The sequence below is a fragment of the Mytilus galloprovincialis genome, chromosome 2, assembly GCF_965363235.1.
Source record: "Mytilus galloprovincialis chromosome 2, xbMytGall1.hap1.1, whole genome shotgun sequence".
Lineage (NCBI taxonomy): Eukaryota > Metazoa > Mollusca > Bivalvia > Mytilida > Mytilidae > Mytilus > Mytilus galloprovincialis.
Genome location: NC_134839.1, coordinates 110,559,790 through 110,587,713, shown reverse-complemented (window position 1 = coordinate 110,587,713; position 27,924 = coordinate 110,559,790). Strand labels below are relative to the sequence as shown.

Here is a 27,924-nt window from a genome sequence, read left to right as displayed (position 1 = left end):
TAATAAACCTATTGAGGTAAATTAAGTGCATTAAAAAAGGCAAGTAGCTTCGCCATATTTCAAGCGCTTTATACAGAAATATAACTTCTGAAAAATAGCTACCATCAATACTTTTGAACGGACTCGCGTCATATAGGACATCAGACTCGTTCATTAGCAAATATGGTCGTTTGCTTTATTTTTCAAGAAAATAATTACCTGGTTTGCAGCTAGTAATTAAGCATTCATGTCCTGCTAATCCTGTTTTACAGTTTACACATTCTCGGCTTCTGTATTTATATGTATTACTTCTGCAGTAGAATTTATAATGCAATTTTAAACTGAAAAAAAGAAATTAAAATTGTCAATTAGGGAAACAAACAACAAGACAAACAATTCAAGTAAAAAACAAAGTAAACACCAAAACAAAGTGGTTTCACTGTCAATGTTTAAGTCCCCCGTCTTCTTTTTCCAACGCTCTCCCAAATTTTCTTCTACTGAAATTTTGAAGACACGTCGCACCTTAACGAAGTCTGATTGCTCTGCAGCTCTGTCCTCCCTGGTTTGAAACCAGTTTATATCGGTTGGAGTACCCTAAGTCTCATATTTTGACCATCTAGAAAATAATCAATCAGCTTCTTCATTATTTTTTCTTCCCAAGGTATATTGTGTTTTATTTGAAATTTCTCAATCTCCAAATATCATTAAATTTTAGCGTTTAATCGAATATTTTTGTATAAATGTTCTTCAATGTTTAAACTATGTTCCGAGTTTCAAATTGAATGACCTAGCTTTCCTGGAGCAGCACTGGGGAAATTATTATTGAAAAAATGTGGTGCAGTGAATATGATCTCTATAATTTCGTTGTTCGTCTTTTAAAAAGTAAAATGGAAAAGTATTCCAGAAAATAGTGTTAAATGTCTTGTTTAGTTCAAACGCAGTTTCGATGTAAATACCAATATAAACCCGTTCACTGTAACTTGAACTTGATGTTTACCTGGGTTATATTGGTATTTAAATGAGATCGATAATATACCTGAAATGAACTGTTGGTGAAACCGGAACTATCAGTTGTGTCCACTTGGATCCTTCATAAGTTTGTTGGAAATTGGTCCCGGAAGTCGAGAACGGCATTTGTGTGTCGAATATCAAGTTTTTTGTATTTTGATACATATCGTAAGCATATATATGTCCACTGTAGTAAGACTAAAAAAACAAAGTTGAATCTAGATATTTATGAATATTTTATAAGTCAGCTAGCATATTATTGATTGATAACATTCCTTTTTTGACATTATGCTGTTTAAGGTCCCAATAATAACTAGAGGCTCTAAAGAGCCCTTGTTGCTTGGTCTATGTGCATATAAAACAATTTACATAGATGGATTCATGACAAAATTGTGTTTTGGTGATAGTGATGTGTTTGTAGATCTTACTTTACTGAACATTCTTGCTACTTACCATTTTCTCTTTCTATAATAAACGTGGCCATTTCGGTACAGAGGAAAATATTTTGTAAAAATTTACAAAAATTTACCAAATTAATGAAAATTGTTTAAAATTGATTATAAAGGGCAATTACTCCTTGAGGGATCAACTGACCAACAACCATTTGTCAAGTTTATCTGAAAACTTCAGGGCAGATATATATTGACTTGATAAATTATTAAACCGCTTGTCAGATTTGCTCTAAATGCTTTTATTTCAGAGTTATAAGCCAAAATCTACATTTTACCTCTATGTTCTATTTTTAGCCATGGCGGCCATCAGAGTTAGTTGGCTGGGTCACCGCACACAAAACTAAATACCCTAATAATGATTGTGGCTGAGTTTGATTAAATTTGGTCCAGCAGTTTCAGAGGAGAAGATTTTTGTAAAAGATTACAAAAATTTACGAAAAATTGGTAAAAAATGATTGAAAAGGGCAATAACTCCTTAAGGGGTCAACTGACCATATTGATCATGTTGACTTATTTGTAGATCTATCTTTGTTGAACATTATTGCTGATTACAGTGTATCTCTATCTATAATAATATTCAAGATAATAACCAAAAACGGCAAAATTTCCTAAAAATTACCAATTCAGGGACAGCAACCCAACAACCGATTGTCCGATTCATCTGAAAATTTCAGGGCAGATAGATCATGACTTGCTGAACAATTTTATTTATGTCAGTATAGCTCTAAATGCTTTGGTTGCAGAGTTATAAGCCAAAATCTACATTTTAACCCTATGTTCTATTTTTAGCTATGGCGGTAATCTTGGTTGGTTGGCCGGGTCACCGGACACAATTTTTAAACTGAATACCCAAATAATGATTGTGGCCAAGTTTGGTTGAATTTGGTCCAGTAGTCTCAGAGAAGAAGATTTTTGTAAAAGTTAACGACGACGGACTACGGACGCCAAGTGATGAGAAAAGCTCACTTGGCCCTTCGGGCAAGGTGAGCTAATCATAATTATAGGAGTTAAAATGAAAATGAAGCAGGCAAAATCTTTGCAAATGTACCTAACGCTCTTAGATGTAATTCAAATAATCTTTTTTTTATCATATTTAGATGGCCTAACAAAAATTGATAAAAAAAAAGGCAACAGTAAAATACCGCTGTTCAAAGGTCACAAATCGATCGAGAGAAAATAAATCAAGGTTACAAACTATAACCGAGGGAAACCCATCAATTATAAGGGGGAAACAACGAAACAACAGAATACTGAACTGCAACAAAATACAAACAACAATGCAACATACATAGAAACGAACTATTAAATAACAAATGTCATATTCCTGACATGGTACAGGACATTATGTATAAATCTTTTTCAATGTTTCAATAATATTTGGATTTTCAAATTTTATGGCCTGGAGTAGCACTAAGAAATTGTAACTGTCAAATTTCGGGTCTGGTGCAGTAAAAGTGATTTCTATAATATTTTGTTAGTCTTTTAAAGAATCTATGGAAAAGTTTTCTAAAAATTAAAGATAAATGATAGATTTTTAGTTCAAGCTTAACATACCGCAGTTTTGATGTCATTACTCATAAAAACCCATTCAATACAACTTGAATGTAATGCTGACTAAAATTCATGTTAAACATCTGACAATTCTTCAAATGAGCACACGTACGCTCTCTACATTAATGTACATAGTAAGTAAGTCATTCGTAAAGGTGCATAGGTAAAATCATTTATGAAAATCTAGACAATACAATTTCTTATAAGAACTTCTTTTACTGCTTAAACTGTACCTCATTTGTGTTAAGATTCGTAAAAATGATATCCTAGAATAGAAAAGGTCATATGCACTATTTATTGTTTCAAGGGTATTTAAAAAACTTGTTGGCTGTGCGGCAAATTTTCAACATTCATATTCCCAAAACTTTTGAAGATATAAACGTATACTAAAATTCTATACTACCCCTCTCTTCACTTTGGGTCTTCCTCAGAATTCAAGGCAGTTGCTATTTATGTTTATTAACACTTATTGTGTGAATTCATGGTCTAGTGGTTAAGACTAATGGCTACAGTGCTGAAGGTCCCGAGTTTGATTCTGACTCGGGATGCTATAAATATCAGTACATCAAAAGGGTGATGTTCCCCATTTCACACACATCTTTGGTACCCCTACCGGAGTTTTATCTACAATGGGTACTTTAAGAGGCCTCGGTTAGTCAGAGTTTCCCCCTCCTTTGACCTGGAGATTAATCTACTGATATCTCTTTGATATACATACATACATACATACATACGTAGTATGTAAACAAAACAAAATATCTATGAATTTTATCTCAAAAATAGGCGTGGTTTGTGAAACAGCTGTATTTACAAAGTCTAACTTATAGGGTATTTTTTCAGACATGCGACTGTATAATTAAGTTTAGATATGACGTAATAGCATAACACTGTAAAAAACAACTTTAAGTTAACAATGAAAAAAGAATGTGCCCGAAAATTCGTTTAAAACATATTTGATCATGTCTTTTTGATCATATTTAAATGCCCTTGATTTGATTGTGAAATCTGAGCGCACTCTTAACTAATATGAATTTGTACAGTATAACCTGTAAAGGTATAAAGATAAAATTAAATAGAATTAAGAATGGAAATTGGGACTTTTTCACAGAGACACAAAACCCGACCAAAGAGCGCATAACACCAAAGGCCATCAATGGGTCTCTCATGCAGCGAGAAAATCCCGAACACGGAAGTGGGCCTCAGATGGCCCCTAAATAAAAAGGTGTGCTAGTTCAGTGAAAATGGACGTCATACTTATCTCCAAAACATATAAACAAATTTAAAGTATCATACAATATTAACAAAGGTCAGAGGTTCCTTTGGACAGGAGCAAAAATGCGGCGGGGTGATCCATGTTTTGTGAGATCATCCCTCTATACATCTAGACAATGATGAATAAACAAACACTCAGTAAAACGATGTTTTAAAAGTCCGAGTCTGATGTCAGAATAGGTAACAAAAAAACTACGCAAAATGACAATAATATATAAATAAACAAAGGACTTTCAGGTCAGGTGAGCTAAAAATAAACTAAAAGAGTTTGAAGATTTTAACATATATTTGCATTCTGACTTTTAAAATGCCAATTTAATGAAGTGTGTGCATTTTTCTTAAAAAGATTTTGAGACAAAGTGGTATATACCATGTAGGGTAGAAAAATGAAAGTTTTGAACAGATTCCAAATCACCAATATGAGCATGTAATTTATCAGGTATTTTCAACAATTTTTTGACACTTAAAAAGTAATTAACTCCACAATTAAACGTATACAAACTTAAAACCAGCGGTAAAAGAACCCGAAAGAAATGTCCATGAACACTTTATGCATTTAGCAGTTAGATACTCAAACCCTTACAGTACCAATAACGGACAGACGGTACAGTGAGCTGAGCTATTCCAGGCAATTGGAGTTGCTATGACTATTTTGAAACTCTTTATTTCAAGTTATATATCTTGTACTTGTCTATCAATTTTTGTATATACAATTTTGTACAAAAAAATGGTATCGTTAATGAGTTTTTAAAGCATCATTTATGTCAAGGGTTACAAAATCGCCTAGGTAGAAAGAAAACATTTCATAACTGTGAAGAAATGTCAATGATATTCAGCAAGGAAAATGAACGTATTTTGATTATTATGTCTGTTAAGTTCACGCATCATTGTAAATATAACGGAATTTGATGAGACTGTCATCAAAGGGAGAGGTTTAGCGCGATAAAACCAGGTTTAATCCAGCATTTTCTACATTTGAAAATGCCTGTACCAAGTCAGGAATATGACAGTTCTTCTCCATTTGTTTTTGATGTGTTTTGTCATTTGATTTTGCCATGTGATGATGGACTTTCCGATTGGATTTTTCCTCTGAGTTCAGTATTTTTGTGATTAACTTTTTAGGAGTCTTTTTATTCACGAAACAATATTATACAATTAATTCATACAATTTAACCTGATATCTATAATGAGCTTATTTACATCCACTGAGTTGATGCAACTGCTGGTTGAGGTTTCCTCACCGAAGACATCACCGGCCTAGTAGTCAACACTAATGTGTTAACATGGATTATTATTGATGAGGTCATAATTATTTTTTTTTTATTCTATTTTGTGTCTGGAGTATAAAATAGTAGGTTCGACAATGCTCTACAATGATCCCTATTTCGTTGTTATAATTTCAAATTAGGATTAATTAATCAAGATCATTTTGAATTGTACTTAAAGCAATGACCTGATAGAGTATACGGTTATTTGTTGACAATTTACGTTTATGCGTTCTTTTCACGGCACAACAATTGTTAATGAAAATTCAACGGAAACAGGTAAATATATATTGATTTTTTGTTGACTGGAAACATTGAGAACAAGCGTCAGTCAACATAAAAATCTTTAAAATATTATGTTTCGTAATATTTAGTATACCGAAGCCTGTAATTTATGTATCCTAGTCGTAAATTACAGTTTAAACAATGTGCATGCAAGTAGCAATGAGAAGTGTACATATGCATTGTTTAAAAAAATGTATTTACTTTTTGTAGTGTCAATTCATTCAAATTCTTTGACTAATAGAATTTAAAAAAAAACGAATAATTTTATTTTGGATGTAACGCGTCTTCTGATTGGCTGATGTCGTTTTGTTTATCAGCTCATATACATAATTTTATCATGTGACCTTGACATCATCAACGTTTTTTCATGATTAACTCCAATTAAATTAATTAGTATGAAATTCATAACAGTGTGGTCGACAGTAAAACGCTTATAAGTAATTGTACTGAAAAGTTTACCTATAACTTGTTTGTCGTGGGCGATGATTTTATGCTCACTCAGTCTATCGGAGGCCTTCAAGTGGGGATTTAAATAATCATTTGTTACACATTTTGATACATAAAATGAAACTTTCTTTTCACAAATCATTTAAGGAATTTATTTTAAATAACTGTTATACCATCACTTACAACAGTTTCACTTTGAAGAATATTAATGTCCATAGCTGATATCAATAAATAATAATAATAAAAAAAGAGTTTATTCATGGTAAAAAATACCAAAAAAACTTTTAAGTCAATGGGGACCCGCGTTATTTCAGAAAATATCTTATTGATTAAGAGAACAAAAACTTCTACGGTGTGATCATTTAAGAGTGGCCTTCTATTTATTCAATGCTAACCATGTGGGCTTTGGTTTTTTTTATATACCATAAATCGATTCGTTCATTCAGATATTTGTCAGTTTGACTTGGCTCTTCAAGTCCAACACACAACTTCTCACGAAATTGGTATTTTTCTTACAAAAATTACATCCATGTGATGTGTTCTTCTCATGGAGAATGAATGTTGCACCTAATTTTATTTGTTATCGTTTTTTTGTGTGTATCATTGACGTATAAGACAACCTGAATCTTCTTTATTCAAATTTAAAATATACGAGATGGCAATTATGACACAAAATAACTAAATTAAACTTACAGCAGAAGAAAGATAATGAACATGGCTTTTATAGTCTTCTATATATCGAAGACACGTGGTCTTTTTAAAAATGATGTAAATTTATAAAGGAAACAACAAACAAAATAGTTCGAATATTTATATTGGAAAAAGTAACGGTGTGTAAATCATAACAATTATTTTATTTCAATGAAAATCAAACTGTTGAATTTTTCCGCTGCGAGCAAATTTTTAATTTTGGTCGCACTTTTAAAATCAATAAATCTTGTATTCTTGTTGGAAGCTGCACTGTGTAGTTTATACTCGTTTTTTTTAATGCCACACAAATCCAACACAGACAAAAAAAAAAAATGGTAGGTTCAAGAAATAATTGATGCAAACTATACTTTATTGTAGTTTTAACATGGGTAGGCATTATATTCGTGATTATTTTTGCCCGAGCGATATTGAAAAACTATTATAAAAAGTGTCCTAGTTCAGTGAAAATGTACGTCATACTTATTTCCTAAACAAATAAATAAACAAACATTAATTAACTTACAACACTACCAAAGGCCAGAGACTCCTTACTTGTATGATTTTGTAAAAAAATGCATCTTTTTAAAATAGTCGAAAACAAAATTGTCAGTCCAATGGAAAAGTCGAAGCCCAAAAAAGATGAACAGTGCATTATAGAAACATAGAAGCTGGTTGCAAAAGTTGACGACAAGATCTATTTTATAACTTGAGTATGGCCTAATACTATTAACCTGAAACAAATATATTTATAGCAATTCCCTTGATACGAAAGATCTACATGTTGCCTTGGGCTTTTTTGTCTTCTTTTTTTTGCTCTTTGGTTGGGTTTTTGTCTCAATGACAATTCAATTTTCATTCTTATCATAGATATAACTGCATGTTAAAATAAGAATATGTAGTGTGATAGACAATCAGACACATTCTTTCCAGGGACCAACAGGCGTTATCAAGCTATAGGTCCCCGTATGGCCTTCGACCATTAGCAAAATACACACTTTATAGAATGAAAGCTCCAAGAGGTCATGGCATGGAAAAAACAAACATAAAAGATGAGCGGGAAAAAAATAGGGATACCGCATGGAAATTGGAAAATGGTCCGCAACTTTAATTTAGTCAACTCACTTAGTTGAAATTAAAGACCTGGCGAATTTTAGCCTTTTGCAATGGATGTGATGTATGTTTTAAAAAAAATCATGGTTTGTTTGGACATTTTTATAAATCAAGTCTTGGTTTTAAATTATTTGCAAGTAAGTTTTAAGTCATGAACAAATAATCACTCACAGAAAGACGTCAAATGCATCAACAAAAGAAAAAAATTAATAGACGACCGACAACACACAGAATATCATGTATGTGTTCCGGACCATATGAGTATTTGGACCATACACATATATCATGACCATAAGGGTATACTAATATGGTCCAACCATACACGTATGGTCCGACCGTACGCGAATGACGGGTATGGTCATGCGCGTATGGTCCAAATACTCATAAGGTCCGGAACATATTTTATTTGCGATCACAAATGCACGAAGACGTCCATTTCTATGTAAATTTGGTCGATTTTTTGATATAGATAAGATGAATGCGTTTCTGTTGCCAAGTGTTTTTCACAAGTATAGTAGCCCCCATAGTAGCAGTATAGAAGAACGGTTTAAGTTTCCTATATACACCAAATGATACATTTTGTCAATACAATAACGTAAATGCATGCAAATTTCACAAGGTTTAATCCAAATAGCTTTCTTACTATCCAATAACTTTCAAGTACGAAAAAGACAGGGCAGAAGTATATTTTGTCTTTATGTTTCGTATTTGCACAAATTTTGAAAGTGGATTATGCATTCGTTCTGAAATAAAATTAGACCAGATAAAAGTTAAAAGATTACATAACTCGACAATCACAATTGTTAAATCGCTTTGACATCCGAAAAAGATAATCAATCAATACATGCATTGCAACTTTTAAAGCCAGTAAGTCATTCTTTTTTCTGAAAGAACATGGCTTTGCGATATCTTATTATGAAAATTGATTGTCGAAACATAACAAAAACACAAGTAAAGGACGTTTAATTAATCAATATAAATCAAAACACAAATTCCTGATTAGTATTTCGAATTATTTTCTATAGGCGTTGAGAACCTTTGGTGACCCCACGGTTTAAATGTTTATGTTAAGGACGTCGTGAGCAATGGGCGTTATAGACGAACGTTCACCTAATCTGTCCCAGTCAATGGGATATTAAAGTGCGCCAATCAATGTCCATAGCCACACTGTTATGAATTTAATTCTATATGAAATGACGCGGGTTATTCAGTGTGTACCACATTTTTTGTTATTTCTTCATAGACAGAAAAAATATTACTGTCATTCCTAAATTATCATTTTCTAATTGCAAAATATACAAGTAGTACTAGGAGGTATCTAAGACATAAATTAAACAATACTTACTTTCAATCCTACCAATTGTAATATTACCGGATTTGTTGTATTTCCCAGATTCTCTCCAAATGAAGCCTTTCTATGTGGACTTGGCGTCAACGTTAAACTTGTAGATCCATATAAACATTTCGAAGAAAAGGACCTTACATAATGAAATGATATAAGTCAGAACAGTATTAATTGTTTTCTTACTCTTACGAAATAACATTGCAAAAAGTAAATTTTTTTGAATGCATGGATTTTGTTGCTATTCAACTTCACATTTGAATTGTAAACAGACAACCCACATCTACATATGAACTGTTCTCATACTATAAACAACAAAATTATTTATTTTGCAAAAAAGTATTTTGATTTACCTGTTCATTTTTTTTATTTTGAGGCATGTTGTCCAAGGTTTTGATTGTCTTTCTAATATTGTTTTACATCACATTTTATTAATTTTGTATTGACAGTGTGTCATAGATCAAATTTATTGGTTCAGTGTATAGTCTTTTGTTTGTGTTAATATGTCTTTTTATTGTGTTATGCCATTTCAATTGATATTTTATAGTGTGACTCTATATTATGATGTTACACTATTGTTTCAGGTAAGGGTGAAGATTGGTACCCATAAAAACGTTAAAACCCGCTGCATTTGTTTTGAAAGATTATACACAATTAATTTTTGGGAACCTTTATAGCTTGGTGTTTGGTGTGAGCCAAGGCTCGGTGTTGAAGGGCCATACTTTGACCTATAATGATTTACTTTTTTTTTTGTTATTTACTATTTATATAAGGTAACTTAAAGATGATGTCAACACAATTAAAGAATTATCGAAGCAACATACAGGCATAGTGTTAAACATGTCAAAAAAGAGGTTAAACATCTTATTCACATTTGAACCAAACAGTTTAATCCAGATTTCCAAATAAAAGAAATCACATAGGAATATATAAAAATTTTATGCCTTCAATATAGTGTTACATATAAGTGGAGTTGACCTATTTTTACCCATCAGTACTGCCTTCTAAAGAGTTCTGAGTTCAATTAGTCATTAATTTTGTACATGTGTTTATGCATGTATTTGTTCATGTGAAGGACAATGCTGATTCGATTTTCAACTTTTATAATTCTTTAGTTAATTTCTTAATTTAAGTTAATGGCAATTACAATACTGTTCATTTTAATACCAAAAAAATATACACATGTTAAACACTTTGAAAAAAAAGGTTTGGCAACATCTTTGTCATGTTAAATCGTGATAATCAGAAATCGAATGAGATTTACCAACTTGTTTTAATTATTTTTATTTTGGTTAAAATAATGTTAAAAAAACTTTTTCTTGGATTTTTAAGAGTCTAGGAAGAAAGCATTTTCACAGAAAGAATAAATGAACACAACTCAAGTTTATTTTCTGCACCAAGTCGGAACATGCAAGTTTAAAAAAATAAGTGTGGACTATATTGTAACACAATCATATAGTAGTCAATAAAAATAGTGTCTCTTCAATAAACATAATTTATATTACACTGCCAGGTTTGAGTGTTTTGTAAAGCATTAATTTATACGATGGTTGTTACTGTGGAACACAGGTTAACATAGAACACTAAGAAAAATACATCGCTTGTTTATTTAAACACCAACAAACATACGCACATACTATTGACACTTGTTCAGAAATGAATGTGATAGTAAAAAATAACGTATTTATAGGGAATTTAGTTCATATGTAAAATTAGTTCGTTATAGGCAGCACAGACGTGTTTTATCAAAATTTAGAAGTGACTGTTTACTGTGTGTAGTAATATTTTAGAACATTAGTTTTAATTGTTTTATAATATGTGTTATATTTTTTAAGTGTCTCATAAGTCAGTAATTTGGCTGGGTACCAATATTTTAACTGCAATATTTAATTTTTAATTGCATATTATGTAATTATGTATTCATTGTGTTTTATATTGGTATGTGACACTATAATAAATTATTCTGATTCTGTTCATATAATAAAACAACCATGTTTGATTGCATTGTTTATGTTATTACAACGCTGAAGAGCAATTTGTCTTTTGTAGTTTATCAAAACAGTAATAATTTAAACTCTGATTTTCTAGGATACTGATCATAATGTCGAACCATTTGTTTTAGATGCTGGTCCAGGATTGAAAAAAAGGTGGGCTGCAGGGCCAGAAATAAGACAAAACTGATGTTGGATCCGGTAAAAAGTATAGATTAACAATAAATGAAACTCCATAAGAAGGCCGGGCACCCCGCTCAAAATTAATTTAAGTGCTCAATCAATTTTAAACTAGTACACTCCCAAACATATTTGAATTTTCTAAAAATATAATGAAAAATTAACTAAATAAAGGCTTACCCATAACACAGTGTCATTAGAATATGACAGGGTTTTGAACATTCACGTTTGACTGGAGTAGCACCTTGACAACATTGTCCATTTTTCAATTTGTTGTCTGTTGTGAGATCAGATAAATGTATGCCCAGTATTGTGTTGCTTTCACCATGAACCTAAGTAAAGGAAAAGCTAAATTAATAGTGTTAAATACATATATGTCTAGCAAACACCTAGATTGAAATTGTATACAGAATCAGTTTGTGATTCTCTATAGTAGGAGATAGAAAATACCACTTCATATAACTATCTCTAAAGGTTTGAACCAATCATATTACTGGTCTTGTCTTGTCGTATAAAAACTATGTCCAATATAGGCTGTGGAATAAAAAGGAATTTACTACGTACGGTCAACCTAAATCGTGTGTATTCAACATACTGATGAAAAGTAAAAGACATTGAAAGGTTTCAAAAGAAAGCTGAATGAAGACATTACTCCCTGTCAAGATTTTTCTTCTTTGCAACACAGGCAGGTTCAAGAAACCCTAATGTAATGTATTGTCAATGAGAAATGATGCAAGTGATACAATTCTGTGGTCACTTGTCGGGCATCTCTATGTGTGTCTGTCCTTTGGAAAACAGACATTTTTTAACAATATCAATCTTGAGTTTCTACTACGGCGCATGCGTAAAAATCAAGAAAGCAGAGAGTTACCTCCACTGTCTCACTTCTATGATGAGGGATATATGAATTATCAGAAATATATTGTATACTAGTAAATTATTCAATCCATCTTCAATGACAAACAATTGTTTAGACTTTGCCTTTGGTTCGATCCTTTGTCTAAATGTAGGTTTGAACAATTAAATACTTTGCGGGCTTGCTTTATAGTTTTGCTCGTGAAGTTAGTATGAAAAACAAAAATATAATTATTCTATATGCAGTAGATGTAAGCCTTCAAACTATTTATTCTATTCTAAATGATATATATTACACTTACATTATATGGCTGTTGTAAACATAAGGGAAAAAAACTCATTAAAACTGTGCCTTCTAGAAAAATATAATTAAATGGCAAAAGGCTACTAGCTTGAATCTAGTGTTCTCGAAAATGTTTATGTGAAAATAATGATATCATTTCATATGTTTTCCAACTGTTTTTGCTAATCTTTTAGACAGTATTTGATTTGTGTTGTGATCTGACCACTTTTTCTACATAACAGATATGCCTATTATAAATCTATTGTCAATGCAGATTGATAGATATCAATAATTTAGGAGGAGGTGAGTTTTTACAACTATTTGCTCATATATTACTGAAATGCATGATGAATACAGGGTATCCGATTTCATTTAACGACATCTTGGTGTAAGGCTGATAAGTTTGTAAACAATGGATAATTCTATTGTGTCATGTGTAAATAAATTGTCATTCACCAGATGCAGTAACACTTTTAGAAGATGTTTTATACTGCTATAGATTTAGAATGAAATCTTAATTGCTTTTCTTTTTCTTTTGCCAAATTTAATATCACTGCTTTTGTATGGAAATAATAAGAATCAACTTTTTAAATGAAAGAAAACAACGGTTTACAAATTTTTGTGGTTTAGATATTAAATCACAATTTATTTGGCTAATGTCTTCTGAAGATATTTTCATACTCCAGAAACTCGGTGAATTATTGGAAAAGTTATCCTCATATAGGAAAGTTTCCTTAAATGATATATAGATATTGTAATGCCCAGTGACACCCCTTTTCTTACCTAGTTATATATTTATTAAACCCTGTGTTTGTTGTATTTTTCTACTTTTTTATAACATTGTGTCTTAATCATATTGAATTACATGTAATCATTTGTATGTAATTAATGTTGATTGTTCTGCTCCTTGTGGGCGCTTTGATTAGTAACAAAATATATATGATTTGATTTGTTTATGAGATCTCAACCCTCCCTCTATACCTCTAGCCAATGTAGAAAAGTACTAGTTTATGATATCGAAAACCCTGGTTTAATAATTTTTCAGTAATACATACATTTCTTTCGCTAAAATCTAAAACGTTGTTACATACACGAGCGAATCGTTGGGATATATAAAAATCTCATTGCCTTTTCACGAATGTGACCTACCAAATTAGACTATATGCAGGGTTTGTAATAACAATATCAACACTACGGGTGTCATATGTGACATATGTGGAGCAGGATCTGCTTACCATTCCGGAGCACCTGAGATAACCCCCCGTTTTTTGGCGGGGTTCGTTTTGCTTAGTCTTTAGTTTTCTATGTTGTGTCATGTGTACTATTAATTGTTTGTTAGTCTTTTTCATTTTTAGACATGGCTCTTATACTCATTAATGACCTCCAGGATAACTCGTTCAATCCTTATAGGTCTCAACCAAAACCTTCGATACTTATTTCAACTTTCTTGGAACATCAATAATAAATATTCATTTAATATAATGTTTGAATACATATTTGTTTAAACTCGTCATTTGACTATCTCTGACCTTGTCAGTACACCATAGCATAAGGATGACTGCTGAAATTATTGACCGATATTGAATTGTAACGAGTATGTTAAGTTATAATATGTATCAGTTATCTAATCTATATAACAGAGGTTTACATATTTCATTATCATGTCGGCCCTTGATTGAATAAAGAAGTATGTCCTATTCCCCCAAAATTAATTAAGCACAACGGTAATTTTCAGAAATTCTTACAATCTTCATATGTGAACATTTAGCGTAGTCTCAAAATAAAACATGAAATGGAACAAGTTTAAGAAAGGTATGTTTTAACAATGTTCACCTGTCTTTGTGGTGTTTGTGTTTTACATTTTTATTTTTTGTGTAAAAGAGAGGCGAAAGTTAACAAAGGAATGTCAAGACTCATAACAAAAACATGAAAAGCTGCAAAAGGATAACAACACTCTATAAACTACAACATAGAAAACTAACTGGATGATACCATATACTCCTGAAGGGCAAGCATATCCTGCTCAACATGTTCCATCCGTCATTTTGCTCATGTTGAAACAATACTGTAAACCAACTTATTTTCGCGGATACTTTATTTCGCGTATTGCCATTTAAAGTCCACTTCGCGGCTACTTAATTTCGCGAATTTCTAATTTATATGATGTAGTTCAGTAAGGAAAGATCCAAGTGTTACATATTCGCGACGATTTATATTCGCGTTATTTTTCTACTCGCGAAAGTCGTGAAAATAAATCGCTCGCGAAAATAAGTTGGTTTACAGTAAGTGATTAAAAAGAGGCAAAATATACCAAAAAGGACAGCTTGTTGTTCGGTATGAAATGGAAGGTTCCGTGTTGAAGACCGTAATTTGACCTATAATGGTTTTCCTTTATAAAGTGTGACTTGGATGAACAATTGTATCATTGGCACTCATACCACATCTTCTTATATCTATCATAAGTCAGACGATGCCATGGCAAAAACAAACGAAAAACGAAAAACAATGAAAAGATTTTTAACATTCTACAAAACTAAAAACTGAACAACACGGACCCCACTCAAACTGTTGCTTCGAAATGTTAAGAAGATCCTGCTCCACATATGGTTCCTGTCATGTTGCTCATATAATTACAAAACTGGCGATACATTTAATTAGGTTAGTCACATTCAAGGAAACGTGGATGAACGTAATCTATGTATTACTTTTTTTAAGGGTTATATTATTTTATTTGAATTTTACATTTGTTAGAGATACTTTAAGTACCGGTACCTTATCCCGTCCTAGTTAACGTTCGTATATAGTATTTCAGTGATAAGGTTAGTACTTGTTAGTGCAAAATATATATAGTAATAATGACATACATGCAACTGAATAGAAATAAGATAACATGCTTTATTATAAACTCTAATTAATGAAACTAATTAAATTTTTGCTGCAACCAGATAATGGACTTTTTCATATTTGCCTTCTTTATTTATCAATATTTCATGATATTGAGGAAATTCCTTTTTAAAAATTTCAGACACATTAATTTGTTTTGTTTTTTGTTAGGATATATAGTATCCTTTGTATATAGTAAAAATTATAATTGTTATTAAATCATTAATATTTAATAACTTGTATCGTTTATTTTGTATCCGTACAAAAGTGAACTAATTGATATTATATGATGTCCTATATTAAGTTTATCAAGTAAAAGTTTTAGAAAGGTCTGGATGACAACTCAGAACAGAACAGTGACAACTTGGAGTGACAGGAGAATTTCAGGAGAGACTGGGATCAAGGGTCGCAGAGACTTGGCAGGCCAAAGCACATCTTCTGTGAGGAAGAACCCATTTTTCTCCAGCTATTGAACGATATATGATAAGATACCCCCAAGGTTGTGTGAGAGCGGGGGAGGATGAGCAACCTACAGGATTGGTAACACCGGAAAAGACACAGGACCGACCAAGGACTACGAAATTAAACAACGGAAATGTATGCATCTGTGGGAAAGTTTGCAAGAACCAACGTGGTCTGAAGATACATATGGGAAAGATGAAATGCAAGGCAAATCAGAGCGTAACACAACGCACAGGGCTGCCTGGTGAGACGGAGGAGGAGGTGGTTCAGGATAAAAACCACCGTACCACAGACTCCATGTGTTATACAATGAGGTGGACAGCATGGTAGAGAGTAATCAACAGGAACAAGAGGGTTTAGACATCAACAGACGGCCACAAGAGCTAAAAAGAATATCAGACCCAAGCAAGAACAACATAAGAAGAAAAAGAGTAAAATGGCCCAACAATAAAAGTAAAAGTGAAGGGAAACAGTTTAATGAGGATGTGGATGCAATTTTGAACACAACATTAGCAGGTAAAATAGACAGGAAGATAGAATCGATGACATCATTTATTTACAACATTGGTATGGACAGATTTGGTGCAGATGAGAAAGAGGTGGTGAGGCGAGAGGGTCAAAAGAACAGACGAGAAACTAAGATAGAAAAGATGAGGAAAGACCTAAGGCAACTAAAGAAAAGATATAATCAGGCATCAGAGGATGAAAAACCAGCATTATCTGAACTCGAGGACACCACCAGGAAGAACCTTAAGATCATAAGGAGAGCAGAGAGAACAAGGAAAAGGAGAAAGAAGAGGGAGAAAGCAAGAGCTCAATTTACATCAAGATTGTTGGGGAAGAAAGGTTCAAGAAAACTGAAAGCTAGTAAAGAGGAAGTAGAAATATATCTAAGAGAAATGCACAGTGATCCAAAAAGGGAAGAAGACCTACCGGAGATAGAACAACTAATACGCCCATAAGATCCAGGGCAGGCTTTTGATGAATCACCACCAAAGTTGAAAGAGGTAGTAGATGTTATCAAGAAAGGAAGAGCAGCATCAGCACAAGCTCCAAATGGAGTCCCATATAAAGTATACAAGAACTATCAGAGAATTACAGGAGGTTTATGGAAACTGATAAGGGTCATTAGGAGAAGACGTCGACTAGCAGAGAGTTGACACAAGGCAGAAGGGTGCTTTATACCAAAGGAAGAAAAGTGAGAGACATTGAAACAGTTTAGAACAATCTCACTGTTAAGGAAGCTGGCTTGTCATGTTTTGGATTTTTTGTCAGATTTTCGGAATCCTCTGGTTTTATCCATTTGAATGCCTTGAAAAAATTTGCCCGGTGACCCCCATTTTTTTTTGTAAATCTTTTACATGTATAATGATAAGCCATCTGTAAAAGTCTTATACAATTTTAATTACTTTTTAACAGTTTTTAAGAACTTCAACCTGTCAATGATAAAGCTATGAAAAGTCAAAAGAGAATATTTTCCCGTCAAAATTTCAATTGCTTATATCTCGAAAGCAAGCACGGTGACCTATATACTTTTTTTGCTCTTTGAATTCCTTTATTAATTCCCTATCAATGTAAACTAATGTTTTGAAAAGTTAATTACTCTGAAACTGAGAAGCGAACTCCCTTAAATGTGGAAGGAAAGATATTTCACGCTATTCTTGCCAAAAGGATGACAAACTACATGCTGAGCAACGACTACATTGACATTGCAGTACAGAAAGGTGGGGTAACAGGTGTATCAGGCTGTATTGAACACACGAGCGTATTGTGACAGATAACTCGAGAAGCGAAAGATTCAAAGGGAGAGCTCGCAGTCGTCTGGTTGGATTAAGCGAATGCATATGGGACAGTATCACACAAGTTAGTTGAGCTGATGCTGGAAAGATACCATGTACCTGACGGAATAAGAGAGCTGATAAAAGAGTATTTCAACAATCTACAGCTGAGATTTACCGTTGGAGATTATACAACACCATGGCAACGCTTAGAAGTGGGAATAGTGACAGGATGCATGATATCTGTCATCCTTTTCTCAGCAGCAATGAATATGATTGTGAAGTCAGTAGAGAAGAAGAGCAGATGGCCATGGATGAAGTAAAGAGTACAGCAACCACCAGGAAGGGCATTCATGGATGATATGACAATACGCACAAAGACAGTGATTGAATCCAGATGTACACTACAAGAGCTTGATAAGATGATCACCTGGGCAAGAATGAAAGTAAAGCAAATCCCGAAGTTTGGTGGTGAAGAATGGTAAAGTTAAGGAGGAAGGTTTAAGATAGGTGACAAGATAATACCAACAGTCTCAGAGAAGCCAATTAAGTGCCTCGGAAAATGGTTCAACAACACCTTATTAGATAAGTTGAATGTGGAAGATACATATAAGCAGTTGGACGACTTGTTAAAGGCAGTAGATAAGAGCGGATTATCAGGAAAATACAAGGCATGGATTAACCATCATGGAAATTGCCTCGGCTGCTGTGGTTACTTCTTGTGTATGATGTACCAATGACAACGGTAGAGGGAATGGAAAGAATAGCAAACAGGTACTTACGTAGATGGCTTGGAGTACCACGCAGTTTTAGCAGTGTGTGCCTATACAGTTTAGGAAGTAATTTACAGCTACCAATCAAGTCAATCACTGAGGAATTCAAGGTGACCAAGATTAGACAACATCTAACAGCAGGGATGAGAAAGAACGGTCAGCAAAAGTAGAAATAAGAACTGGAAGGAAGTGGTCGACAAAGAAGACAATAGAAGATGCTGAGTCACGATTAAAACACAGTGAGATAGTTGGTAGAGTTGCAGTTGGAAGACAGGGGCTAGATGTTACACATACAGCAAAATGGAGAACAGCAACAACGGAGGAAAGAAGACACCTCGTACTGAAAGGGGTACGATCAATGGAAGAAGAAAGTATAATGGTAAAGGTAGTGAGTATGAAGAAACAAGGAAGCTGGTTAAACTAGGAAGGAGCAAGGCAGCACAAGTTAGGATGGAATGAGATCTGGAAGATGGAGTCACATAGGTTGCACTTCAAGCTGAAGTCAGTATATAATGTTTTGCCAAGCCGAACAAATCTAGCAATATGGGGATTGATAGATGACCCAAAGTGTGTTCTTTGCAGTAATACAGCAAACTTGGAGCATATATTATCTTCATGCTCGAGTGCTTTGAAAGACGGGAGGTATACATGGCGACAAGACAAGGTATTAGGGACACTAGCAGACATCCTAGATAGAAACATCAGGCAGCCAAGGAAAAACAAGTAAGGCCTTACTTTTGTCAATTTTGTTAAGGAAGGAGAAAAAGGACAGAAAAAGAGTGTGGAAGGAGGTGGTTTACTGGGAACAGCAACTGCTTGGCAAATGTTGGTGGCTCTGGACCAGAAGTTCCCGCCACAGATTGCAGTAACAAACCAGAGACCTGACATCGTCATTTGGTCAACAAAACAGGCAATCTTGCTGGATCTAACCGTGTCATGGGAAGAAATAATAGAAGATGCCAACGAAAGAAAGAGATTGAAATATCAAGACCTACTTGCAGAATGTGGAGACAATGGATGGAGGGTTTGGTTATTTCCAGTGGAAGTGGGGAGCAAAAGGTTTATTGGAAGTCTATGGGGGAGCAATAAGGGCACTTGGTATTGTTGGAGGGGAAAGAAGTAAGCTGATTGGTAGCATGTGCAAAGATGCAGAAACGTTATCAATTTGGTTGTGGAGGAAAAGGTCTGAACAGTGGAATTAGTAAAGTGTAGAGGCAGGGATGGATAGCCATGTGGTTTCGGGCTGGGACTTGATCACCCCAGTCGGCGCACCTCTGGAGATTGTAGTGGACTGCGCCGAAACAGTCGAGGATTCACCTGAAGACGGAACCATGCATCTTTCTAACAGGATGTATTTAGGTAACTATTTGATTCCAAAATGATTTCAGATATTTGCATGTCAAAAAAAAGTGCTCATAATCTTCGATGGCATCACAAATATTACATAGCGGAGTTTCAGTTATTTTCCAAGAGAAAAGTAATTGTTTTGTTGGTAAACTGTAGTGCAGAAATTTCCATCATAACATTTTGAATTTATTATCTTGTATATAGTAAAAGATATAGTTCAGCATTTGTTGTCTTTTGCTTGTGTTGTTTTCTAAAATAAACATGTTGTCCCATTTTAGAAATCCTATTGGGTTTTCATAATATCTATTTAAGAGGAAGTTGTAAATGTCTCTGGAAGAATTGTTTTTAAATGATACCATTTTTCCTTTTCTATCTTTAAATTTATATTCGGAGTCAATAGCAACTTTTGTTTTAACTGATTCTTCTTCAGTTAGCTCTTGTAACCACTGTTTTTGGTATTGCTTTCATCAATTTAGAATATTCAGAAAACCAATTAGCATGGCAGGATAGTTTATCTAAAATCATATTTTGATTAAATTTTACTTTATTATCAATTATGTCAATTACAAATAGAATTTAACTGTTTATCCAGTTTTTGAAAATGAGACATTTACCGTTTAATTTGATATTTTTATTGCCTCTTTTAAGCTGCTGTCTAAGTTTATATGATAGTTCATCTGATTCTTTTTCAAATTTGGAATTTATCCATGATATGATTATTCCTAAGTAAAATTGTGGAATTAATTCTTTCAGTTTATTGACCAAATTGATATTGTTGAAGTTCATTTTAAATATAAGGAGTTCTTATTCACATTCATCAGAATAAAATTTAGGTAAGACTTTCCAATTGGGTGATAGATTTTCGTTATCAATGAGTTTTTTTTACCTAACTAATATTTATCCTTCTAGCTATTTATCTATGTTTATCATTTTAAGCCCGCCATCATGGTAATTTTTACTTATTATATCTCTTTTATTTTTTTCTGGTTTATTATTCCATATAAAACTATATATTATTTTTTTTTAATTTTGCTAGGTATTCTGTATCATTTTCGGTTACAGATGCAACATAAGTGATATTCGGCAAGATTATTGATTTAACAAGAGTTATCTTAATACCTAACATAGTTAAATTTATTTTATTCCAGTCTTTAATTATTTTTTCAGAATTTTTGTATTGTCGTTGCAAGTTTAATTTTTTACACTAATTTTATTAAGTCCAAAGTATATTCCCAAATCTTTTATAGGTTCTTGTGTAAACTAAATGTTTTCCTTATCTTTGCAGGACTTTAAATTTCTATAATATTTAAAGTTAATGACACTTCTTGTTTTGAATTTAAAAATAAAGTCGTGTCGTCTGCAAGCTTGCTTTATTTTAAGGTATGGGTTCTATTATCTAGTTTAATTTGAAAACCTTTAATTATTTTATTTTGTCTTAATCTACGAGCTAAAATTTTAACAGCAATAACGAAAATTAAGAACAATACATAAATTCCTATTCTAGCGAGTCAAATGCCTTTGTGAAGTCTAAAAATAGGATTGCTCCATCTACATTGAATCTTTCCGAATAATCTATTATATCTTGTATTTGTCTAATATTAAATCCAATATATCAGTTTCTTACATAACCGTTTAGATCATTATGAATGATTTTATGCAATATTGGTAAGAGTCTTTATTCAAGAGAATATGCTAACATTTTGGTATCTACATTTAATAAGGTAATTGGTCTATAATTATCTGAATTTAATGGGCCATTTTCCTTGTATATATGGGTAATTAATCCTAGTTTCTGAGAATTTGTCAATTCTTTCTTTTCATAGCAATGATTTTAAAGACATCTACAGCAAAGTTTTGTAAGTTGGACCAGAAAGCTCTATAAAATTCAATTGGGAGACCATCAATACCCGGTGCTTCATTAAAAGAGGGACGAAAGATACCAAAGGGACAGTCAAACTCATAAATCCAAAACAAACTGACAACGCCATGGCTAAAAATGAAAAAGACAAACAGAAAAACAATAGTACACATGACACAACATAGAAAACCAAAGAATAAACAACACGAACCCCACCAAAAACTAGGGGTGATCTCAGGTGCTCCGGAAGGGTAAGCAGATCCTGCTCCACATGTGGCACCCGTCGTGTTGCTTATGTGATTACAAATCCGGTAAATAGTCTAATTCGGTAGGTCACATTCATGAAAGGGAAGGGGATCGTAGTTACGACGTAAGGAACATATCCGATATCATTTGTGAAACGGTTATTCCATAACGGTCAACCAACTCGTGATGGCGTCCGTAAAATTTACGAAGGAATGATTTCAACTTCACCATTTGGAACTCTTGGTTTAATAGCTTCCTTGTAAGCAGTAACCCTCTATCAAAAAAATCATGATAGGAAATACAAGCACGGGAATATCGTATCAATTGGGAGATATATATACCCCGCATGCAGGTGCTACTGGAATGTTGCTACTTAGAAATGGAAAGTTCACAATTGGAAAGCTGAAATCATCTCTTTTGTCGTAAAGTTTTGTTTTCAACCGACCCTCATTGTCAATTTCTAGATGTAAGTCAAGATATGAAGCCGACTTAACTGTACCTGTAGTATCCTTTATCTCCAATTCGATGGGATAGATGCGTTACACATAGTCACCAAATTTTGAATTGTTTAGTGAAAGAACGTCATCTATATAGCGGAATATAAAGTTTCATTTTAAAGACAGATTTTGTACATTCCTCTATTGTCAGGTTGCCGTCAATTTCATTGCTTTCATGTGTTGTTAGTTTGTAATTCATTTTAGTTTTTTCAATATAATTTTCAATTTCTCTTAATTCAGGGTTAGTTGACGTATATAAATTGACATGATAATTTCTCCCCGTTTCTAATATTTTGCCTTGATCTACTGTTATTTCTCCTTCACTGTCCCTAAAAGCAGTTATTTGTTTCCTTGTTTGTCTGGATTTTTCTAATCCCAAGAAATATTTTGTATTTTTTCGCCCTCTTTTATCCATTTAAGTTTGTAGCGTTTCTTCTGTTTTATCTATTGAATATATTATGTTTGGCAAATTATTATTTTTTCCTTCAAGGTTGTTATCATGAATTTCATTCAATACTTTAAATTTTTGTTCTAATTTTTCAATTTCATCTCTTATATTTTTAGCTTTTAATTAACAATGTTTTATAGTTTCTCTCTTACTTCTATTTTAAAGAGATCCCACATAATTGCTAGGCTTTTTTTTATTTCTTAATTATTCACATTTGAAATATCACTTTCATTTGTTCCTTTGACAATGATTAATTTTAAGTGCTAAGTGATCTGTATATTGAATTGTAGCAGGTCGTATATCAGTGCTGAGTACCCTTGGTCTCACATTTTTACTAACTAGAAAATAATCAATTCTACTAGCTACTTCATTATTTTTTCTTCTCCAGGTATATTGCGTTTTATTTGGATTTATTGCTCTGCATATATCTATAACCTTTAGTTTTTTATAAGAGTTTTTAGCCCATTTGTCTTATTTTTTATTTTTTGTTGATCTTTTCTATTACTTTTTCTGCGTTTCATTTCATATCACTTCCAATGATAATTATACCAAGACTATATTTTCAATGACACTTAAAGCTTTTTAAAGAATATATTTCTATCTTTACATGTGTATGGGGCATACAGGTTTACAAAGTAAATATATTTTTATCAATTTCTATGTTGATTAAAACAATTCTTCCGTCTTGATCTACATATTTATCTATGAAATCAAGCTTATTTTTTTGGTTGATATAAATCGAAACACCTCTTGATTGTGTGCTTCCGAAACTATCATATAATTCGCCCGTAAATTCTTTATCTATTAAATTGTCCGAAAAATGTGTTTCTTGTAAAAATATTATGTTGCATTTCTGTTATTTTATCCATTCTTTTAGTCTAATTCTTTGTATTATTGGTTAATCATTAGGTCAAAGATTTCGTTACCAAAAATTATTTAAAACCTTTACTACCTTTTCACTTTTACGGAGATGTTGTTTACAGTGCAATGAAATTTAAAAACGATCCTGCTTAACTTGTCGACTTTTTGTATAAACCTATTCTAAAAGGTAAATACCAATTCAACACTGTAATTAGATATTTGACTATTTTTTATTGGTATTAATATTGATTTTGTTATCAGTAAATTGAAATCAAACTAAATATTATCATTATATCCATATGCATGCTTATATCTACAATCTGTCGATTACTGTATTTTGGTAGTGCACAAGGTCATGACTCTTTATGACGCCTTTACTCTGAGAACATTTGATGTAAGATGTGAACTAATTCATGATTTAGTCTTAGATGCATGATTTTTTTTTATTAATTGTTATATTGGCTTTGAACTAGTTGTCAGAAACTGCGAGTACTCTCACATATGTACTTTTTGTTGTTGTGGTGTACAAGCACCCAGCCATGATTACTCTGTGTTTTTGTTAGATTTATTTCTATTTGTGTCCATCTGATGCGTAAAGTCTTTTTCGACCGAATTTTATAGATTGTTCCTATGTTGTGCTGTTACACTACTGTCACAAGTTGGGAGAGGGTTGGGTGCCCGTATACATTTATATCCCCGCCATATTTTGCATGTGCTAGTCCCAAGTCAGGAGTCTGTAGTTCAGCGGGTAAATTGCTGTGTTATATATTTGTTTTCCGTCCATTATTTTGTACATGATACATTATAAGGCCGCTAGTTTTCTTGTTTTACATTTAGGGGCCTTTTATACCTGATTATGCAGTGTGGGATTTGTTCATTGTTGAAGGTCGTACTGTGACCTATAGTTGTTAATTTCTGTGTCATTTGGTATCTTTGTAATCAGTGATGTAAATTTAATTCGCTGTCCTGCTCGAGCGGATGCCATTCAAATATTTGTCTACCATTAACTAAATAACACATAGCTGAGATAATCCCGACTGTGTAGCCAGTCACGGTCGTTAATCGCTCCAGTAGTAAGGTGATAGAGCAGATTGTTACCCCGAGATAGAATTGGCAACTGAGGCGAAGCCAAGACTGACAATACTTTTTTCGAGGGATACCAATCGGCTCTATCACCCTCTCAGCTATGTTTAATCCATTATACTGACTGTCCTATCGTTTTTGTCTTTTATTGTTAAAATTTAAGTACATTAGAACGTTACAGTTATTAGAAAAATCAACAGAAGTGAGACAAAATGTTTTATTTTAATTATTTTGAGTCTATGTAAAACTTGAGCATTGCCTTAAATTATTTGATGTTAATTCAATTCATTGTCCTTGGTCTATCATGGTCTTATGACATTTTGGCTCTCAATAATGACGACTTCAGTATGTATTCCAAAGAAATTTATCCTGTTGAACTTACTTAAATAAAGCTAATACTAACAATGACCACTGCCCTTTCCTCGATCTTGATATCTATATCACTATCGGAAAGCTTAATACTAACATTTATGATAAAAGAGATGATTTTTCATTTCCTATCGTTAATTATCCATTTTTAGATGGTGACGTTCCATTGTCACCATCTTACGGTGTTTATATATCTCAACTTGTACGATTCGCTCGTGTATGTTACAATGTTTTAAATTTTAACGAGAGAAATTTATGTATTGCTGAAAAATTATTACACCAGGGTTTTCGATATCACAAACTAGTCAAAACATTTACTAAATTTTATCATCGGTATAAGGACATCATTCGTAAAAATAGCTCAACATGCAGACTTCTTATACGTTCAGGTATTTCACATCCAATTTTTTATGGAACTATTCTTTATAAAGCACAACAATGTCAGTATTCACCTCAGAAACTAACAAAACCTTTAAATAGACTTATCAAGAAGGGATATAGTTACGATACTGTTGTCAGGTCACTAAAGATTGCTTATTTTGGCGTTAATATTGATTCACTTATAGGGTCTTTGCATCGGAACTAAACACATGTATTAAAAAACCAGTTGTTGCATGACACGGGATATGTTCTTCTCATATATTTTATGATGATATGATACTAAACCCCTAACGGGAAGGATTGTGCCTGATATTCATATGATGAAACCATAATCTTTCAATCAGTTTAATTGAAGTCTGGAGCTGGCATGTCAGTTAACTGCTAGTAGTCTGTTGTTATTTATGTATTATTGTCATTTTGTTTATTTTCTTTGGTTACATCTTCTGACATCAGACTCGGACTTCTATTGAATTGAATTTTAAATGTGCGTATTGTTATGCATTTACTCTTCTACATTGGCTAGAGGTATAGGGGGAGGGTTGAGATCTCATAAACATGTTTAACCCCGCCGCATTTTTGCGCCGGTCCCAAGTCAGGAGCCTCTGGCCTATGTTAGTCTTGTATTTTTTTAATTTTAGTTTCTTGTGTACAATTAGGAAATTAGTATGGCGTTCATTATCACTGATACTAGTATATATTTGTTTAGGGGCCAGCTGAAGGACGCCTCCGGGTGCGGGAATGTCTCGCTACATTGAAGACCTGTTAGTGACCTTCTGCTGTTGTTTTTTCTACGGTCGGGTTGTTGTCTCTTTTACACATTCCCCATTTCCATTCTCAATTTTATTTTATAATTGATTTTTCTTTTACTGTATATGTCGTCACGTACATAATGAAACGGGTATTAGAAAAACTAGCAGAAGTGAAGCAAGATGATTTTTTAGTCTATGAAAAAGTTCTGAGCCGAAACATAGAACTTTAGTTCTTTACTCATTTGATGTAAATTCAATTTAAAAACTATGCTTATACTACATGTATGCGCATTTATCAACTCTAGATGGTAGGGTAAGGAGGGGGTCGCGGACCCATTTACGTTTACACATCTCCCTTAATTTACTCAGATACAAATAAAATAAATAGTTTCAGAACAGTAAAAACTGTCTACAGTCAAGATCTTGTTAGTCTTAGTTCATGTCTGTCATATGTCTTTTTCGTAAATTGTATTGTTCTTAATTAGCAGTCCCGTTTTCTCGTTTAAAATGAATCACATTTGATGTCGGTGCCTTTACTAGCCGACAATATGGTATGGGGTTTTCTTCATGTAATTGGGGATGGCCGTACGGGGATTATTGATTAATAACAACAACATCATTTGAACTTTGTTGGATAGTTTTCTCAGGGGCAATCACACCACATCTTAAAAATCTACAAGACAGACGAATATACACACAACAATCCAAGTAACGGCTGCATACACCTACAAACAAACACGTTGGATTCAGAAACTTTCATGAGTGGGGGCCCACTGACTGTCTAAGTGGGTGTCCGTTCCGGTCATGCTTCAGTGATTCCCTATATAATCAACCAATGTTTTCCCAAGAAAAGGGAGAAGGGGGGGGGGGCTCAAAATTCGTCTCTGCCATATATCTCAAGTCAAGAGCCTGTAATTCAGTGGTCATCGTTTGTTGCTATCTAATATATTCGTTTTTCGTTTTTTTATTTTGCACTTAAATTAGGCCCTTAGTTTCATCGTTTGAATTGTTTTACATTTGTCGTTTTGGGGCCTTTTATAGCTGACTATGCGGTATGTGCTTTTCTCATTGGTGAAGGCCGTACAGTGACCTTTAGCTGTTAATGTTTGTGTCATTTGGTCTCTTTGCAGAGTGTCTCAATGACAATCAAACCACGTCTTCTTACTTTTATAAAGAAACTGAAAAGTAAAATTTGGTCAATACGACTTTCCATAAAACGTTCAACACATGTCTTATCTTATGTCGCAAACAGTATCTGGGCACTTAACTATATTAATTCAATATGCATTTCAACGAACCATGTAATTTTACTTACATTACTAAAAGACAAAGCGACTAATAGGTAAAGCCAAATATTTAGATCCGACATCATTACATAGGTCTACAATTCAGATCGGTGTTGAGATTACATATAGATTGTTGACGTTTGTTATGTAATGCCGACAGAAGTTATCTGATGATATAGTATAAAGTCTATAT

General features: G+C 33.1%; 1 long non-coding RNA gene across 1 annotated transcript; it reads right to left on the bottom strand.

Annotated features, from left to right (window-relative positions):
- Positions 1 to 1,021: 1,021 nt before the first annotated feature.
- On the bottom strand, positions 1,022 to 27,872 carry LOC143065361 (uncharacterized). Its single transcript, XR_012975456.1, has 4 exons — positions 27,761 to 27,872; positions 11,753 to 11,904; positions 9,405 to 9,537; positions 1,022 to 1,185 (listed from the first exon to the last, which is right to left on the bottom strand). It is a non-coding gene; the product is annotated as an uncharacterized LOC143065361 (long non-coding RNA).
- Between the last annotated feature and the right edge of the window lie 52 nt (positions 27,873 to 27,924).